This window comes from Paroedura picta, chromosome 4 (assembly GCF_049243985.1).
Source record: "Paroedura picta isolate Pp20150507F chromosome 4, Ppicta_v3.0, whole genome shotgun sequence".
In the NCBI taxonomy this organism is placed as follows: Eukaryota; Metazoa; Chordata; class Lepidosauria; order Squamata; family Gekkonidae; genus Paroedura; species Paroedura picta.
The window spans coordinates 47,078,874-47,096,140 of record NC_135372.1 but is presented as its reverse complement, the minus strand read 5'-3'; the positions used below and the strand labels follow the sequence as shown (position 1 = coordinate 47,096,140).

The 17,267-nt window shown below is 41.0% G+C and overlaps 1 long non-coding RNA gene across 2 annotated transcripts in view; it reads right to left on the bottom strand.

The window, feature by feature from the left end:
• Positions 1 to 17,267, bottom strand: part of LOC143836777 (uncharacterized) — a 690,947-nt gene that overhangs the window by 196,140 nt on the left and 477,540 nt on the right. For both annotated transcript variants that reach the window (XR_013230728.1, XR_013230729.1), the window contains exon 6: positions 5,475 to 5,580. This is a non-coding gene — a long non-coding RNA (uncharacterized LOC143836777). The remainder of the gene's footprint in view (positions 1 to 5,474; positions 5,581 to 17,267) is intronic.

Below are 17,267 nucleotides of genomic sequence, written 5' to 3'. Positions count from 1 at the left end.
GCCTCTGCCAAATCCATTTGATGGGTATATTGAGTGTATCCAATTTGGTTGCTCATCTGGAGTTAAAGCTGCCTACTACGTTGGAGGAAAAACACATTTTTTGCTAGTTTAAAATGCAGCCACAGATGCCAATATGACGATACTTTGCAGTTTGGTTTCTTTTAGTTGGCGTAAGATCTATGTTTCAATATAAATTAGACGATGGGCAATGTTCCGTCTCCATTGGTGCCCATACATATTGAGGAAATGCATCTCGAAAAAGAGAACCAATTTCACTGCTACAATTTGCTGATTTAGCATCTGCCAACAACAACAAAAAAGGAGCCGGGTTAGCATGAGTGTGGCATTGAAGGCGGAGGAGATTTTAATTTGGATACGCAGCAACTTTTTATTCTCTAAGGGCTCCGTCATCAAGGATCATCAATGACACAACTGGAGCTAGATTATCTCAGCTGCTTCCACAGCCTACCAGTTTAATAAAGTGCTGCTAACTTGAAACAGCCTACAAAAGCCGGTTGAAGAACCGCTGCTTAATTCCCAGATCCTATGTAGTCTTACAAAGGGGAGCTGGAAATCCTACAGAGTCCTTTTCACTGAAGCCAACTGTCATCCCCAATATATTTGGACTAAGGAGGATCTTGGACATTCAGCAGAACTTACAACACAATGGTTTGTATGCCTGCTCAGGCATAAATCCCACTTTGTTCAATCAGGCTTATTTCTGGGCAAGTATATAATCACAGCCTTAGCAAGGGGGTTCTTGGGCCACACCTTTTCAGTCTATGAATAAAAGGTTCACTTTCCCAGATGGAGAATCAGCACATCAGGCAAAGGTCTAAGTGCGATCCATCTCCCTCTCATGCTGTTTTCTACACACACAGGTATTTTGTTACCAAACAAATGACATTCAAGCATGGAGGACAGAGCCTTCTCTTCAGTGCTGTGGTCCTTTCAATAAAACCCTTGTAGTCTTAGGAATCTTATCCTATTACCAGAACCTCCTTTCTTTGTTGGAATGATCTTGGCTCAGCAAAGGCCACCTGCTTAGGGACCAGGAAAGCCATTCATTTATCATTGTAACATTTACATCTTACCTTTTCTCATAGTGTAAGGCAGCTTACAATACATAATTAAAATATCAAACAATGAAGGCAAAAATCCCCTCACCCAAACCTAATGAGATCTATCCATTTAAAGCTCTGGTGAATACAGCAACTTAACATGCCTTGTAAAAGCTGCTAGGGATGGTACCCTCCTCACCTCCTTGGGGATTTCATTCCATAAAGTAGTGCAACCATGGGTCCTTTGCAATGCCAAGCTGGCTGCCTTTAATGAGCAGCAACCAGAAGGTGACAAGCAAAAGACAATATCTGACACACGGAGACATATGGGAACTTCAGAATCCCAAGCCATGAAGGACTTTTAAGGTCATGACCACATGCTGACCGATTCTGCATGGAGGCATAAAATGTGCACTGCTTCCTGTTTGCAAACGTGCAACCTCACCACCAGAAAACACAAACAGGAGTGTGTTTTAGCTGCCCGATCCCAATATTACCATGCACACTGAAGAGAACATTTTATTTGAAGTGAAGGCATGTCACTTTGCGGTCCCATAGCTATGCGGACCACACCATTTTTTAAAGTTAGATCAGGAAATGGAGAAGGGAGTGTGGGTGTGAGACTGGGCAAAACACTACTGTCAGCCATTTCTCCCTCCAGACAGGCTTGCCCCTATTTGCACACTGATTTAGAGTGTGACAAGAAGAGGGAAATCAGGATTTTGTAATTTATCTCATTGCAGAACAAACGGGACAAAAAGTTGTGCAACTCACTGGACAGCTCCGGGTTGCTGCCGACATCATGTGGAAGCAGCGCTAAAACCCGCGAGCAATGAGAGGCTGTCCAGGGGTAAATTCTTTGTGCAGAATCAGTCTCTGAATTAGACGAGGAAACAAACTGGCAGATAGAACAGCTGTTTTAAAATAGGCAAGGTGTGTTCCTGATGGCCTGCATCTGACAACAACTACGCTGCTACATTCAGAACTCGCTGCAATTTTGGGGTGGCCTTCCAGGGCAGCCCAACATACAACACATTAGATGCAGCTGTACAGCTTGTCCTGCTCTCCACCAGCTGAACAGATGCTCTATTTATGATAGAAAATATGAAAGTTAGTATCTTTGTGTTCTGAAGTTCTTGTCATGCTCTCTATCTATTAATTCTGAGATTATTTTTTTTACTCCAAGCTCTCTTGTTTCTTCCAGCATAATTGTGATTTCCATGAAAATGCAGGACCCTCATTGCCAATGTTGTCTTTCTTCCTTTCCCTTTGCTGACTCCCTTCCCCCCAGAACACAGGGCATATTTTGGTGTCCAGATCTGCCAGTTACACTAGCATTACTGGCTGCCCTCCCAGAGTTAGCTTTAAGTAATTACACTGAAAAACCAAATTAATGCAAACACCTGCTGTTCACCGAAAACATCCTCGACTGAAGTTGTGTTCACTTGTCATCTGCTATCAAAAGGTTAAGCCTAAAAAGCTGTCCTCAGCTGACACTCATCATATTAACAGTCCACCAAGTCCTAGATTTTACAGAGACATTCATAAAGCTGAAGTATAATGATGATAAACTCAACTGTTCCCATTGCAAAGGATGGTACTTTGAATTCAGGAACCTAAGGAATACCTTGCTGCCCTCAGAGGAGGTGACACTTCAAAACCTTGATGAGTCTCTTAGTTAGAATCATTTCATTTTAAGAGACAATACCACATGTGATAAGAGCCTCTTGTGGCGCAGGATGGTAAGGCAGCCGACATGCTGTCTGAAGCTCTGACCATGAGGCTGGGAGTTCAATCCCAGCAGCTGGCTCAGCCTTCCATCCTTCTGAGGTCGGTAAAATGAGTACCCAGCTTTCTGGGGGGTAAGGCAGTAATGATTGGGGAAGGGAATGGCAAAACCACCCTGTATTGAGTCTGCCAAGAAAATGCTAGAGGGCGTCACCCCAAGGGTCAGACATGACTTGGTGCTTGCACAGAGGTTACCTTTACCACATGTGATATTGTGATAACGCTACATGGTGATCTTGTGATAGTGCAGAAATGTATCGAAGCACTGTATTCCAATTGCTATCAGTAGCTTTCCAGTGCAAGGTGGAGAAAACCATTGAATGTACATCACTGAATTACATAGTCTTAATTACTAAACAATATCGAATAATTGCTTTATATAAACTGACAGGGGCAAAAGTGTTTTGGAACATGGTATTTAGAATCAGTAGCGCTTAAGGTAGAAAAAAAAACAATGAAGGTGCATTACTGAATTACATCATCTTAATTCCAAAACAATAGCAAATTATTGTTTTATGTAAATCTGTCCAGCTGAGCATTGTGATTTATAAGGCTGATTACTTTTATATGAATCCTGTATGATCTTTTTGTCTATATAGTAATCAAAATAATAATATAAAATTAAGAGACCTTGACCATTTGCTAGTTAATGTGCTTACAGCCATCCCAACACCTGACTGTGAACATCTTATGACAGCAATTAAACCCACTGCTAATATAGCTAAAGATATGCCACCATCAAGCCCAGCCACTTCTGTGTGATCCCAGCATGGGCATTTGGAGAGTGAGATTTAGTCAACATCCTAAACTTGCCCAGACCCAGTCATGTTCCTAGTGCTGTCCTAATGTCATGCCTGGTGTAACTTTAAAAATTCCTGCAAGATGCATGCTGAGCCAAAATACAAGTCCCATCCCCCAACCTCCAGTATAGCTTAGAATATCAACTAAGTCTGCAGCCAATCATACCTGTCCTCAAGCAGTAACCACCCCCACCTCCCCAGCTAACATGTCCATAGCACAGTTGACGGGGTGTCCAGCATGGGGCTGATGGTCAGTCTTAGAACACATGGAGAGATTTTGGAGATAGGAACCCAGAGAAAAAGCATTTAGCACAAGGGAGCACTTTTCCCAAAGGGCCACTGGAGAGAACAAACACAACTAACACTATTCTGTTATGAACCTTTACTTCAGGACACGGACATCAAAGAAGAACCTCCATCCCTCCAAATGGAGATGCAAGGACAATGCACCCTACACAAATAAGCAAAGGAAGGATGCAAGCTATGACTGCTGTAACTGTTTTTCTATTTGCCCCACTTTATATCTTACTTCAACATTCCTCCTGATATTTGCTAGTATTAAGTATGTATTGGGTAGAAAGGGTGGGAACCCCTCCTGCAGTTATGTAAGCAGCATCACACTGCACTTTCAATACAACAGCATGATGAAGTAAACTTATCCCATGTATGATGGCATATACAGAGCACACCCACATGATAAGGTGACTTGCAACCACTATCCTCTAAATCTTACTCTTGCTTAGGGTTGCCAGATCCTCCGCTATTACAACTGATCCCAGATAAAAGAGATCAATTCTCCTGGAGAAAATGTCTGCTTTGGCTTCCTCTGTAAATCATTCCCTGGTGGTCTCCCACTGAAGTGCCAACCCTGATTAGTTTCTGAGATCTGACAGGGCAGGGCTATACCATGCTGCCTTCCCTCCCACATTGCATTCTGTGTCTCAAGAATAAATTTATCTGACTCTGGTTAGAAGTGAGAGACAGGGAAAAAACGTGTGAGACAAGATAATTATTAGAGATGGCTATAATTCTTAACTCTCCATTTCTCCAGCCAACAGAAGAATGGCCATTCCCTTTAACAGAGTCTGAAATGACCCAGTTTCAATATTAAAATCCCAACTAAACTTCAACAACTCTGTCATATCGCAGTAGTTTGACATTCCCTTCTCCAGCATTTTGATTTCACCCACTCTTTTCTTTGCAACGATTCTAGCATTAACCGATTCAAAGCACTGCATTTTTTATTTTGGCTGAGCCTCAAGAATCCACATAATTACATTTGAACCTTTAAAATATTTATTTACTGTCAGATTCTAAAAACACAGTCACAACATTAAGCAACTTTGCATGGCACACCAGAAGAAGAAATGCACTACTTAAGCAACTCACTGAAGCTTGATTACTGTTTCTGTCGAACAGCTTTAATTGAATCATGAAATGACTGAAAACCCTTCATGAATGACTAAATATACTTTGTTGCTATTCACTCCACTTGCAATGCCAGTACTAGAGAGAATGCAGCTATTTTTAATACCTCTATACACATTTACGCGTGCTGGGCCACCCACTTTTACGGGAAGACACAATTTCCACCTACTCCTCTCAGTGGAACTAATGAGGTTAAGCATGTAGCCATGCTAATGGGAATGTTTGAATGCTGATACAAACAAAGATCTACAGCATATTCCAAAATCCGTTTAAAGACAGAATATAAATTGTAGAGTCAAATGTTTCGTGGCAGAAAAGCCCTGGTTTATACAGTTACCTAGGCAACTCTGGATTCCACCAACTTGCCCAAGCACACATAAAAATACAAGGTACTTACATCTCGCTTGATTTCGTTGGTGTTTGGGCAACTCTCTCTGAAAGACTTGCTGGAAGGCCTACAGTAATGCAACCCTTGGCATCTCTGGGGGTTTGGAATGACTGTCCTGAAAAGAAACAGAAAGGAGACCCCCACTGTGATTTCGACGCTTGACTGCCAACCTAAAAGCCTCATATTTCATTACTAACTTTTGTAATCTATGAACACCATTGCTGTTACAATAAGTGCCATACACTTCAGGAGAATATTTTCAGATTAGTAGGAACAACATATAACAAGTTTGTCTCCTTTGTTACTGAGTGTTTCCCTGTTCCCCGTTTCAGCTATCCCGAAAATGTCTCAGTATCACAGCCAGAAGAAGGCATATTTGAGGCTTTATCATCATTAGGACCAATAGCCACTAAGTTAATACACCATCCTTTCCCTAAGGAGCTTAGAGAAGAATAGGCATGCTTTAAATCAAATTATCCTCACAGAAGCCCAAGGAGGCACATTAGAGGAGGCAGTGACAGATCTAAAATCATCCTTCAACATTCATGGCTAAGGTAAGAATAATCCACACATCTGTGTTCAATCTGCTGCTTCAGGTAAGATTGCTATGTACGTTTGCTACCAGCACAGCAGTTCACAATCTGGTGGCCTAGGTGTGAGTTGTTTTGTCTGCACTGTCAGTAGCCAGACCCCGCCTCATATCAAAGGGTAGTTTATACATACAATAAACAGAAACACCTCTCTCACGCCCTGCATCAAATATTGCCTGGCTGAAATGAACTCTGGACACTGGAATAGATGCCAGTTGCCTCTGCTTCCAAACAAGAAATCTGAATGCCACCTATATGTTACTCTCGAGGATACAACCTGGATATTTAGATTAGACTTTGTGGTTTGCAGGGGCTGAGTCACTAATGCTTTTCTCTCCCCACCCAAAAGAGATGTATATCTTTGGAACAATAGGCTTTCTGAGAAAGATGCTATTAATCTCATCAATTCCAATGTCCCAGTCCTTCTCTCATTCATGCAACTCTATTACCCATCGCTAGCCAGCCCCACATTAGCAGTTTCCCATCCGGAAGTCCAGAGATTGAAGAAGAAGAATCATTAACATCCGGAAGAAACATTAACATCTTTAGTTCTACCACCATAGAGCAATCATGGGTTCCACCTTGAATACTGTTGTCACTCTGAACATACCCATTGCACACATTTTAGTTTCTTTGTCATACACAAGAAATCGCGTCCATACATTGTTGAAGGGGCTATCACATCAGCTATATGATACAATGTTCCCATAGAAGTAGACTTCTCTCTCCTTTCTACTAAATCAAACTTTCTCAACTTTTTTATCATTGAGAAACCCCTGAAACATTCTTCAGCCTTTGAGAAACCCTATAAGTGGCACAGTCATGCAGAATATGGTTGGAAAGCATAGCTGTGTACATGTCCACCTGGGGCCCCTCCCCTTTCTACCCCCTCAAGGCCCATCATTGGCCATTCTGGGAGGGGGCAAGTTGTTGTGATCATATATGTTTAACAAATTTTAAAAATGCATAAAAAACTAACTCTTACCCATTCAGGAAACCAATCCAGAGCCATCAAGAAACCCCAGGGTTTTGTGAAACCCTAGTTGAGAAAGAATGCACGAAATGCTGGTTGTTTTGCTGAATCTGTGGACTTTTTCACGATGTCATGATGTTAACTATTCCGCTCTCTTCCTAAACCTATTCCTGTTCAATCCGGATTTATAAATGTTAATTTCTTGTGTGTATATTTCATGCGCTGTAGTTTGTTGGTATTGCTTTACATTCTTCTTAATAAAACAAATTTTCCAGATTACTCTGAACTGGTTTACGTAAGAGTTTCTTAAGAGAATAACCAGGTATACATGGGTGGAGATCCCATAGTTGCCCATCTCTTGCTAAGTCTCCAATTAATTTGCTAATTTCCCCAGCTAAATTCAGGAGACCTTCAATTTGGGTAATAGCGTGGCTGCTTCCCACAGTAAAAATGGCAGTGTCTTGTGTGCTCCAGATGTCAACTAGGAGTGCAGGAATCAACCTATCCACTACATGTCAAGACTTCTAGTCCCTGCAGCACAGTGCTTCTCAACCTTCCTAATGCTGCAACCCTTTAATACAGTTCCTCATGTTGTGGTAACCCCCAACCATAAAATTACACAAGTGTTCTTTCACAGAAATTAAAGCAAAACTGACTGATAGCGTGACAATCCATTGTTCCATGATTGTATATAAATTGATTTTTTCTGGGGTTTCTCAGTTCAGTTCTGCCTCTTGCCCCACCATGCCGATCTCGCTCTTTTCTGCCTGTAGAAGGAGTGGCAACAGTGGCAGTGCCCCCCCCCGGCCAACCTGCTTGCCCTGCCACGATCCCTGTTAAAGGGTAGTTCAACCCCCAAAAGGGGCCTGACCCTTTGGTTGAGAACCACTGCTGTGGCACATCTTCAAGACAGTTGGAAAGAAATATAATGAAGAAGCCAACTGAGGATCAAAGTGTTTTATGGATTCCCAGGGGGAAATCTTAAAGCCACAAAGGGCTAATTTTTACAGGAAAATAATGTCTAGAATTAAAGCCACCTTTGAGAAGACCAGGGTATGTTTCTACATCTGTAAAGGGCTCATTTTCCTATGTAGCACATAAGATATTTTCATAAGGCATGTAAGCTCAGTCGATATCAGATTTCTGAATCTGATAAGGCACATATCAAAGTGCCTGCATGTTTCTTATTGCAGATGCATAACTTACAACTGTACAGATTTATATACTAGAGTCTACTACTGCAGGGCCTTTGTTTAATTAGACAGTCTAATTGGAACTTGTTTTATCTCATCCAACAGAAGTAGAACAAAAAATAGCAGTGTACTAAATTTCATTAGCCATTCACTTCAGGGTAAATATCTAGAGGAGCTAAATGACTCACACTATATATGATTTGCTTGTATTTATCTTAACATTAGCAGAATGTCCATCAAGGAACAGATGTGATGCTTTACTTCCCCAGAACTGTTCTCTGGAATAACACATCCATGGGTTCCCTAGGAATCCATGAACAAATGGAAAAAGGAATGCTATATCCACAACATTTTTATTTATTAAAAATATTTATCATTTTTCCAGCACAGGTGGAACCCAAGATGGGTTCAATCATCACAATAAAAACAACCCTAAAACATGCATAAATGGATAAATTAGTGAAAAGCAGGCTTCAGTTTCTTCATGCTGCTCTAATATAACCCTGCTTTCCCCTATCATACTGCTGTTATCTCATGCACGTCACTGAATGCTTCTGAAATTCTCCTCGGATTTTACCTGGATGTGTTTCCAAATCACAACTGAAGCACTAAGCCACCTCCATTGACCCAGTTTTATTAATATTATTATTGTACCAAGCAGTATGCATTCACAGTTTGCCATAGCATTCAATCACTTTGGGTTCAGATAACCCATGTGCAAACAATGATAAAACAAAAGAGCGGGAACAAAAAGGGGGAGTATGTGTGTGTCTGAGATAGAGAATTTGAAGAACAAGACAATCGTGCAGGCTATCGTCATAAAGCCAGTGATCTAAGTAAGGGTTCTTCTGCATTCTAATTTCCTCACTTGTGTGTCCCTATTACTTCAGGGTTTTTTTTTCCAGGTTTGTTCCATCTAATGGCCAATTCAGTATATTATTGTAAGATTTATACTGCAGGTTTTTATGCTAAATATACAGCAAGGTAATACTGAATGAACCACTAAAGGAAGAAAAAGTATGCACAGAAAAAAACAACAACAATGAAGCAACAGAGCCACCCAAGTGAGTAGCATGAGAATGTGGAAGAATCGTAAGAGACCTTGTTATAGAATACCCAGTCCCACCACCACCACCACCATCTACCCTCTGCATTGCACAGCAGACTACTGGATATTCTGAGGAAAGAAGACATCTGTTTCATACAATGGTCTTCCACATTGAGGATGGCCAGAACAGCAGTGGCATGTTAGCCTTGGGAGCGGCACACCTGATATGACTGAAGGATTGCTCAAATCAATCCCTTTACAAAGCACATGATTTCTCTTGTAAACAGCAGCTTTCATGTTCTCATGACACCATGAGTTTACAAGTAGAATACTTGAAAGGACTTGAGGATACAACTCATTTTATCCAATCAAACTTTTTCTTGTCCCTGAAATCCCCCGTCTCTCACCATTTCCTGTTTCCCTCTCTTCTTCCCACCCACTTGCCTTTATCAGCCCCTCACCTTTTCCTCCTTCCCTCTTCCTGGAAGACTCTACTCAGAAGACATCTCATTTTATCCAGTCAAACTTTTTCTTCTCCCTGAAATCCCCCATCTCTCCTCCTTTCCTGTTGCCATTGCCTAGTGATCCTCACAACGACCACCACTTAAAAGTGCATGTCCTGCTTCTGTGATATTAGGTTTTTAAAAAACCCACAAAGATTTTTTTTTAATTTAAATTTCAGATTTTTCAGGGATTTTTTCGGGTTTATAGAAGGATTTGTCTTGTCTGCTCGGGACTGCAATCTGTGCACTGGCCATGTTGATAATAAGCTATATCGATAAGCTGAGCCTTCGAGGTAGTCAATTAAACATGGCAAGAATTGTTGCAACAGTTGCAAAGGTCACAACAATCCCGCTTCCTGGGACTCAGATCTTAACTCCTGAATGGTGTGTTTATGAATGGCAGTCTAGTTGGCTGTTTTTAATATGAAAGGAAAAATACAAATAATTAATGCTGCTATTAATGGATACATTGTAGTTAAAAGATATACCTTTACATTCTGCATGGCGGAAAAACTACATATTTCAACCTTTAAACCTAATTTTTAAAAGCTAAGCAATTCAGTTCCTTGTACTTATAAACCTGTAAGTCATGCTCAAGTAAGCTTCCTCTTAGCAAAAGGAAACAGCAGATAATGCAACTGGTCCAGAAGGATCTTGCCTTGACTGCACACATATTGCAGCAATTCATGGTTTGTCACAAACAACGTTGAGAATGAAATGCCATGATTCAAGTTGGTTTGCACATGGCGTATTGCAGCCGTTGATTTTTCTTTTTCTTTTTCTTTTTTTTTTTTGGCAGCTGAAAGCCATTTCACGCACTACACAGAGGGAAACTCAGATTTCCCATCAAGTTCAAGAGCTACAGCCTATCATGTCTCCCTAACAAGTATTTCTTGACAACACATTTGCAAGGCATGGATTCATGACATTCACACTTTTAGACATCTAGCATGTTAAGTGACCCTCAAAGTGAGAATCATGTTTGCAATAATGTAAAAGGCTTTGTGGTGCTGTATGTGAGAAGAATGTTGGCCAAATATCAATATGGACATACAGGAGTTCTTATCGAACATCATTCAAGAAAAATGGAATTTATTCATTCACTTTTTGTGCTGTGAAACACTGATGCCTTTTGGCATACTGATATAGCAACAATATCCTACCATCCATGCGCAGGCAGCACATGGAAGTTTCTGCATTTCACTCCTTTCTGCCAGCTGTTTTTGACTCCTGGGATTATAATTCCCGGTGTTGCAGGGGCTATGCAGAGGGAAAGCCATGAGTCAGTGGGATGGAGTGAGGCAGGTACAAAGGAATGAGATCAACCCCTTCACTCTGCAGGACTGCATTAGTGGAAGAAGTAGGAAAGCAATTTTACCTCTTTTTCGTCTACATTCCTGCTTGCCCCAAACCACACAATTACACAGCCTCAGGAGTGATCTTTCTAGTAGTTAGGGGGGGAGGAAAGGAATGTAAGAAAATGAGGTACTTCATACATGGAGTACAAGGAAGGAAGACTTTTAAGGCCATTCACGGTCTGGGCCCAGAATATCTGAGGGACCATTTGTCCACCTATGCCCCCACACACACCTAAGAACTCTTTGCTCATCAAATACCAACAGGCTGGTGGTACCCTGCCTGAGGAAAGCCCGCCTAGCCTCAACAGAGGCCACAGCCTTTTCGGTCCTGACCCCTACCTGGTGGAATGAACTCCCAGAAGAGCAAAGGGCCCTGACGGAACTATTACAGTACCACAGGGCCTGCAAGATGGAGATCTTCTGTTCGGTTGAGATAAGTATGTAGTTACTATCCAATGACCTCTCCTCTATACAAAAGCCGCCCCCATTATAAAAATCAGACGAAGATGCGAGAGAACTTGATATGGATTTAGTAGTATAAATAACCAATGCTGAGAGAGTGATGCGGCAAGTGCTTGTCATTTGTGCTTTCCATGGTTGCGTGGAGATGGATGGGACTAGCAACAAGTCTCTTTTAATTCTTTCGACACCTGGGAAAGCATTTGCCATTAATCACTAACCTTAACATTTTATTTCCCCTGTGTGTTTGTGAATGACAATTGAACCTAAAGGACTGATTTTGTTATTCTAGTAAGGAACTAGCCAATCTTCATGATCGTGCTACATATTTGTTGTAAAGCTGTTTACTAATTTATTATCTCCTTGTATCTAGTCTTATGATTCTTCTTCCATTGTTTGAGGAAGTGTGTATGCACACAAAAGCTCATATGTTGAATAAAACTTTGTTGGTCTTAAAGGTGCCTTTGGACAAGCCCTGTCCGAAGACCAGAATGTTAGCTTTCGGCGTTACACAGGGCCTGCAAGACGGAGCCACCAGGTCCATGGTTGAGGCTGGCGCGCTAAGGAAGATCTGACCCCCCTTCTGGGCCATCTGCTGGCGGCTTAAGGTATCCCCCCTATGTCTACCGCCAGAGGTGATAGTAGGAGGCATTTTTAGCCGGCTTCTTTGTCGCGGTACATCTTGGACTTTTGTAGATTATGTTATTCTTTTTATAAATTTTTAGGAGTCATTTTATTGGGGATTTTATGTATCTATATTTTGTAACCCGCCACGAGCCTTTTGGGAGCAGTGGGCTAGAAATAAATACAATAAATAAATAAATCACATTACATGCATACTTATATCACATTGTCCCAAATGAAATGAAGAGGGGATTGTAAGGAATATAGATATAAGAGGTGAATGAGGATAGCATAATGTAGTGAGATAAGAAATCAATATCCTTGTTGAGTCCTGGGGATTCCATTGTTTTGAGTGTTGTAATAATTTGTATGTCCCCAAATCTCCCTTTCTGGTCTGTCCTTGAAGTTTCTTTTCAATAAATTTGAAGTCCCTTATTGAATTTCCTGGAAAATTGAAATGTTCCCCTACAGGTTTCTTAGTCCTGTGATTTCTGATGTCATATTCTTAAGTTTGTGGATGTGTTGCTAGCAACCAAGATCAATGTAATTAATATTTCCCATTGCTATGTATGGGTATGAAAATCAGATAATGCAGTAAGCTGACAGAAAGTGGATTTATTTTGAAAATTCTTTGGAGTTTTATGGATAATAATATATGTGCACTAGGTCAAATCAAACCTGAACTCTCTTTAGAAGCTAAATAACTAAACTGAGATTATTGTACTTTGGTCACATTATGAGAAGACACCGGAAAAGACAATACTAGAAAAAATTAAAGCAGTAGGAAAAGAGGAAAACCCAAAATTAGACGGATTGATCCAGTCAAGGAAGCCACAGCTCTGTTTGCAAGACTGTTAACTATAGGCATTTGGGAGGCCATTAATTCATAGGGTTGCCATAAATCGGAAGCACTTACCACATGCATACATTTATTATTCCTTCTATTAATTCAAAACCATTTTATTCTGCCTTTCTATCCATGAGACCTTATGACTCTACCCAACTACTGTGCACATCTTCCAGGTGCCTCTGCAACATGAGGCTAGATGGATGAAATCTCAGGTCAAGGCATTCTCATTCATACTTCCAAAACTTTGGAATTCCCTGTCTGGGGAGATTCATCTGTGTCTCCCTACTGTTACCTTCTACCACCAGGTGAAGACTTTTCATTTTGCTTGGCATTCCTTAAAAAAAAGAAACTCTTATTAGCCTTCCTCCTTGGTTGTATGTGTATGTGTGTGTGTGTATTTAATTGTATGTGTGTATTTAATTGTATTTATATGTTTTATTATATGTTTACTCAGTTTTAATGCTCGAAATATTTGGCATCTGGGTGACCCGAGTTGATCGAAAAGACATTTAGATAGATTTTTATACTGCCCTCCCATACGGGTCTGGGCAGTTTACATAAAACATTGTAGAATATTTACATAGAACATAGAACATTGTAGAACTCTAATCTAGATTTTACGAAGTCATGCAAAATATTGCCAAGGGTTGATTTGTTTGTTTAAAACCAAGATAAGGCTGTAGCTGGCTAATTGACCAAAACTCGAGAAAGGGATTCCTGGCAAATGCTGTTCCTTTAGAAGGGCTGCAACTCCATCACTGGCAGCTTGGGACCTACATACCTGTGGGGCCACCTATTTCCTTACCCAACCCCCCCTTGCAGAGCCTCGCGCAATGCTGGTGCTAATTTGTTGGTGGTGTTCAGCCATAAGGAGGTTAACCTGGCCCCGAACTGGTAGAATGAGCTCACAGAAGAGCTAAAGGCCCTTAAGGAACTTTCATGGTTCCACAGGGCCGGCAAGATGGAGCTCTTCTGCTAAGTCAGGACACAGTAGATCTTAGGAGTTCCTTCAGGTTAAATATCTACTGACTGGTCTGACGGCACTCCTGGATTTCCCACAGCTGAGGTACTATTAATATGGGGTGGGATATTATCTATTGCAGCCATACTCTGTAATGGGGGGGGGTCAATTGTGTTTTTTACTTTTGTGGGTTTTTTATATTTTTATTATGTACCCCTTCACAAGATGGTTCCGTGATAGCAGTGGGAAATAAACTGAATTATTAATAATAACAATACTGACCAAAACATTCTTCAGTATCCCTGCCAGTCCTCCTGCCCATCAATAGCACCCCTATTTTATTAGAATCAAACTTCGGTTTATTAGCCCTCATACATCGCAAAACTGTCTACATGCCCCAGTTCAAGGTTTCCATGGCGTCTCCTGAAATCAGCCTGAAGCATGAATCACAGCAATTATTTCCGTATTTCTGACAACCCATCCCAGATCCTTGGATAACATCACTCAATGGTGCCTTGTAGATGTTAAAAAAGCACGAAGGACAAAATGGAGTCATGCAAATCCCCATAGTCCAGAGGCTGATATAAACCACCACAGATAAAAGTCACCAGCCGATAGATCACCTTATTACTTCATTGAATGATGAACATTCAAACATAAAGTGCACTGGCCCCATGTTTTCCTCTCTGTCAACCTGCCTTAGGTTTACAAAAACCACTTCACACTTCACACTATACAAAACTTGGCTCTTCAAAAAGATGTAATGATATCCTTAGGAAACTGCCAGATATATTGCTAGGCTGTAAGGGTAGAATTATGTACAATATAAAATCTTAAAGAATCAAGGTCTATCATGCTGTTTTATATTTTATTGCTTCATATATTTCAACTGGAATAACTATGCAAAATACCGTCTCTGCATTGACAAAAATCCATTAAAAACAGTGATGTCACCATGCTGCTCTGAGCTCTAGGAATCCCCCTGAATCGCCATCTGTATGTGTATATTACCAAATAGATCAAGGGAGGGTTTCTAGAGTACTGCAAAACCAATTAGATCAGCTCCAGCTTTTGGGTAGAAAGGATTGTGGCAAGGTACACCACCCATTTTCCCTTCCATGTTTGTTCCTCCTGCTCACTAAAAAGCAGCAGTGTGATCCAGAGATGATTGGTGAGGGCTTGCAACCCTAATATGGACCCTAGCATTGGATGGGATTTGCAGTCAACTTGATGCATGCAGTTACTATTTTGAGTGACTAGGGCAATGCATTTGTTTTCCAACTTCCAATGATACAGTAAGGAGACAGTAAGAGCAAGATATCCAGAAACACCTACCAGGGATGCGCACAGACTGGTTTACAAGCCAAAATTCATTATGAATTTGTCCTGGTTCATGCCCTCCAAACCAGTTTGGTTCAGGCCATTTAAAGGTAGCAGCTGAACATTGCAGTCCATCTGTCAAACTGTTTAAATGGTTTGGCAGCCATTTCAGCAGCCCATTTTGCTTCCTCCCACTTCTAAGCGGAGAGAAGTGAAATAAACCAGCCTGAGCCAGTTGGTTTATTTCAGGACTTTTAATTTAGGAATACCCTGACCGATGCCACACAGAGGCAGAAAACTCATGCCACCTCCTGTTTCTAAAAATGCAATGGTAAATTGTGTGTTTGGTTACTTCCCAACAGGACACCCCTCCCACTTTACCCTGCCACCTCGTCACAGCTTTTACCTTCTCAGCAAAGTGGCAGAGAAGCTGGAATCAAGGAAAACCTAAATCTTATTCCCCACTCCTTGGACTGTCAATCGTCAGAAGCCACCAATCCCCACTCAGCAGTGGTTTGGGGGGACTGAAATGTTCCCCTGGAGTCATGAAATTAATTTTAAAAAATACTCATTGTTATAGGAACACGCCACAACAATGAAATGTTTGTCCTTGATTCCTGTTCGGGATTATTTTTAAAGTCTTCTTTGGTTACCTGGTTTCTAGCTAGCGATGCTTGCTGATTGGCAGAGCATGACTCTATACCCTGATCATCTTCGAGGTCTGCTTCACCATGTAGTCAGAATTGTATGGTAAGGTGGTTTGCCTGGCTGAATAAGATCGGAAGGTATGTTGACTGGAATCCTGGTGTTCTTGTAAATTTCCCTTTTTGGGCAGAAAGCCATGCAGCATGATACGCCTGAGCATCTATGGGGAACACTTTACTCTGTGCTTATCTCTTACAGAATATGGACACTTTTGTCCACTTGGGATTCCCCCACTGCACTGGTACTGTGGACGGTTGCCATATCCCCATATGCGCCCCATAAAGATTGGCAACTGGCCCCTTTTAGTGGTCAGGATTTGATCCATGGGCCTCCAGTTGCCAAACCATGCTTTACAGGTCAGAGTGACCCCAAAAGTAACTTGGAAGTATCTCTCAAGCTATTCTATTTTTTAAATGAGTTTGATCAACATTTTTAAAATTACTCAGATGCAATTATGTGCTCATTTAACTAACCACATACAATTCAGTTAAGGAACACTTAGAATAGCAATTAGCAGACACACATGCTCATTAATACAGAGGAGATGACAAACAATGTTTGTGCATTTATAGCACAGTTTATGAATTGCTTGGTATAATTTATTTTCCTCCCTCACTTCCTCCCCTATTACTAATCTGTCTGCTTTGTCACATTACAGGAAAAGAGAAAGACAGACATGAAAATATCTTACTTGTTTCCTGAAGTTCAACACGGAACAAAACATGAGGAAATTATGTGCTGGGGATATCTATGCTGAAATGTTTGCAAAAACCAATAACAACATCATAATGGTTTGAGCAGCGTTTAGCCTGGCACTTAAAATTTGATTTCAATGCCTACAAATCTTTAGCAGTTAATGCAAAAGACATCAAAACTCAATAGAATCTAATCTAAAATGAGGAAATATTGAGCTAATAAAACCTATGGCGAGCCTTAATAGGGGTGAACTGTTAAGCAACAATAGCAGAACAATCTTAGCAACATTTGGGCATTATTGAATTTGTGCTTCGTATCTTAAAAGCCATTTTTAAAACGTCGATGCATCTGCGAGAATCAAGTCTATATACAAGACTGATTCTGCAACCCTAAGCAGAACTGTACCTTTGCCAGCCCACTGGAGTCATCGGGCTGAGAAGGGTGTGCCTTTGTATAGGACAATGCTGTTAAAATCTATAAAAGCAATTAGGCCTCGCCATCACCACACATTTAGCAATGTTG